Source organism: Cynara cardunculus, assembly GCF_001531365.2.
Source record: "Cynara cardunculus var. scolymus isolate 2C chromosome LG 13, CcrdV1, whole genome shotgun sequence".
NCBI classification, from domain to species: domain Eukaryota; kingdom Viridiplantae; phylum Streptophyta; class Magnoliopsida; order Asterales; family Asteraceae; genus Cynara; species Cynara cardunculus.
Window position 1 is genome coordinate 15686476 of NC_037540.1, and position 3770 is coordinate 15690245.

Here is a 3770-nt window from a genome sequence, read left to right on the forward strand (position 1 = left end):
CATGCTATTTCATGACTTTTAAGTAAGAAAACTAGAGTTTTGATTTTATTATATTTAGATGAACACAATCCTTATTCATTTGGTTTTGCACGATTTTATACAAGTTTTTTCTGCTTTCGGTGTCTAATTCAAGTTATGACCAACAAAACACAAACACAGAGTGAAATGGGGTTGATTTAGAATGTGTGCGCTTTGTTCTGGTGTCTGGGTGGGTGCTGGAGAAGTTTGTAAGAGAAGGAAAGGGTGGGATTTTTTCTTAAATGTGTAAAAATGGTATTAAAACTTGTACGATGATAAAAGTTATCAAAATAAAAGGTTAAAATGACAAATATGCCCCTCGTTAAGTCACGTTAGGGAACTTAACGTTCTCTCTTAACGGCTATTAGACACATGCAACTACAACGACAAGGATGTAATTATCGAAGTCGAGGGACAAGAACCAGATTTGGTAAACCACAGGGACCAAAAATGTAATTCAATCTAAAGAAAATGATGCATCATAATTAAGAAATCCACATCCAGAAAGGAAAAAAAGGAGCAATCGACTGCCAACAATTTCATCCTCAAATTTTGAAGTCATAATGAAATTACTAGATTATTATTTAATTAAAATTAAATTAAGCATTAATTAATTTCATAAAGATGGTTTTTTTCTCTAGCCCTAGCCCTATATTTGTAATAAATAAACAAGATGAATTTTGGACTTGGTCCTTGATGTTTGCTATTTGACAAAAATCATTCTTAGGTGAAGAATCATAAGTTATGGTGAGAAGCGGCTTAGAAGAGAATTATTTGGTGTATCTCGATGTATATTATTAGCGTTGACATTCAACTAGGATTGATCAAAAGATGTAAATCTCTTCTTACGCTTCTCACAATAACTTCAGTTGTCACTGAAATCAAACCCTTCAATCTTAATCTATATTTAATACAAATTTGTTCTTATATATGCAAAATTGAACGGTTTTTACCCCTTTCATTCATGACAGTTGTTTTTTTAATGTTAAATCCAGTTTGATGAGGACACTTTTGTCATTTAATAATTTCTTTCTATTTGCCATCAAAGATAAGTGAATTATATATGTATGTATATACACAATATATATATATATATATATATATAGGGATGTTATTCTACACCATTTGCCATTCCTACACCCTATACAACCCTCATCTCAACCATTCAATTTTTAATCWATTAATTGTTTCCTAATATAAAGTATTAATCATAATTAATAAACTCTATTCATATTCCATAAATATTCAAATCATAATAAATGAACTCCAATCATTTCTATAAATATCTCAATTAATTGGGTTGCAAAGGTTGTACAAATGCACAAGGTTGTAAAAGAAATATACCCTATATATATATAAAGTTGATTACTAACAATCTCAACTGATTCCAAACGAATCCCACCTTCAACGAAACCGATGTGAAAAAGCATTATATTATACTCTTGGACGGAGCCAGTGTTGGCCTAGCAAAAAGCCCTGTTATATATAGTGAAAAAGGTTTAGTGKTGTTCTTGGTAATGAATTGAGTAATGGAACTCCATAATTGGTAACCACTTTCATTATCACTTGGGAGCCGTTTAGTAAACATTTATCCAGAAAGTGTTTACCGGGTAATTTTTCTTACCAGATGAACATGGTAAGGGTCAAAAATCTTACCTGATAAGAACAATGATAAATATAAAGAGTCTTACCCGGTAAGTGAGGGTGACGACTCTTCTTACCCGGGTAAGTACTTACCGGGTAAATTGTTGCATACGATACCATTTTGATGTACTACAATCTTACCCGGTAAAATAAATTATAATGTTGACTCCTAAAGGTAAGCGTTTACCCGGTAAGCATTTAGGTAAACGGCCCCTTAGTCACACCGTCTCTCTTTCTCTTTCCCCTCTTCTTGCCTCTTTCAAAATATTTATAGCATTTTTTTATATAAACCTATTTATTCATCTTTTCAAAATTTGGACTTAATTAATTCATTTGTTAAAATGGGTCCTATGAGAATAAAACACTTCTCAATAAATTAGAAATAAAATTTAGAGTAAATTACAAGTTTGGTCCTTATGGTTTATCAAAATAATATTTATCGTGGTCTGCAAAAACGTCTGCATTTAGTTCTTCCTTTTAACTATCAGTAAAAGATTTCGTTAAATGAGAGACATTTTCGTTATTTTTTCGATTTTTTGTCTTTTACCCTATCAAAATCTATTTTATTATTTTGGTTTGTATAAAAGACAAAAAAAAATCGATTATAGAACAAAAATGCTACTCGTTTAACAATAATTTTTAACCGCCGTTAGGGAGAGAAAATCTAAAAGTTTTTGTAAACCACAATTGTTATCTTGTAATTTTGAAACTATAAAGACAAAAAAGCGTTATTTTTGACAAACCAAAGGGCCAAATGCGCGAAATACTATCAACCTACTTTTATAAAAAAAATTATTATAACATTGTACTTTCAGTTTTTCTTATTACAACAATGTATTTTCAAATTATTTTCTATTAAGACATTGTACTTTCAAAAATGTATTCGTTATAACATTGGGTAACCTTTTAAATTAAAATTGCCTATTATACCAGGTTTTTTTGTCACCTAATCGTGCATGTAGGCTGTCCATATGTAAAATAGTGCTGACATGACATTTCTTATTATAGCATTGTATTTTCAAAATAACTTTATTATAACATCACCAATTCTATTACATCATTGTACTTTTAATTTTAATATTTTATCATTTAAACATTGAAAATTTAATTAAATATGTTTACTTAAAATTATAATATCATAAATTAAACATGTTTATAAAATATCACTATTTCACGAATAAAAACATTCATAAAAAACCATTCGTTCATAGAGTTCATCGTAAATTTCATGGCTTACTTTGTAATGCCAAAAACTAAACAAGTGGAACATCTTAAAATAAAAAAAACTCCATCCTATTCACATTCGTCTAACAATGATATTTAATCAAGTGGAATCGCCTTGTCACAACTACTACCTTCTCCATCTTTCTCAACAGTATTTTTCCATAGATTGTTCAAAGTTATCATTTCACTTTGCCTCTTTTTTTTTCAGGATGAGTTTTGGTCGTGATTCCACTTGAGATGGTTCCTGTTTAGAATAGTGAAGAAATTAGTATGCAATTGATATATAAAATTAGTATGAAACTCAAAGATTTCACATTATCTTTTTAACACCCCTTTGTGAACTTGTTCCCTCATGTACCCAATGTTATAACGGATAAATTTTTTAAAGTACGATGCCCTAATAAAAAATATTTTGAAAGTATATTGTTGTTATAAGAAAATTTAAAAATACAATGCTATAATAAGGAAATATATAAAAGTAGATTGCTATTTCGCGCATTTCCTATGTATAACAGATTATCCTATGTGGCTTCCATGTCATTTTAAGTTTGACATGTCAACAAAGAAAAACCTGTTCAAAAGGTAACAAGTTATCCAATAGTATAGTAGGTAAATTTTTGAAAGTACGATGCCCTAATAAAAAATATTTTATAAGTATATCGTTATAATAAGAAAAACTGAAAATACAATACTCTAATAAGAAAATTCGTAAAAGTAGGTTGCTATTTCGCGCATTTTACCCTAATTTTAATTATCCATTATAGATTATACATTAATATTAAATATTTACAATCATATCAATTAATTTATTATAATTATTATTCAATATATTGAGTTATCAAAAAATAAATATAAAATTTTTTAAAAATATTTATGTAAGTTAT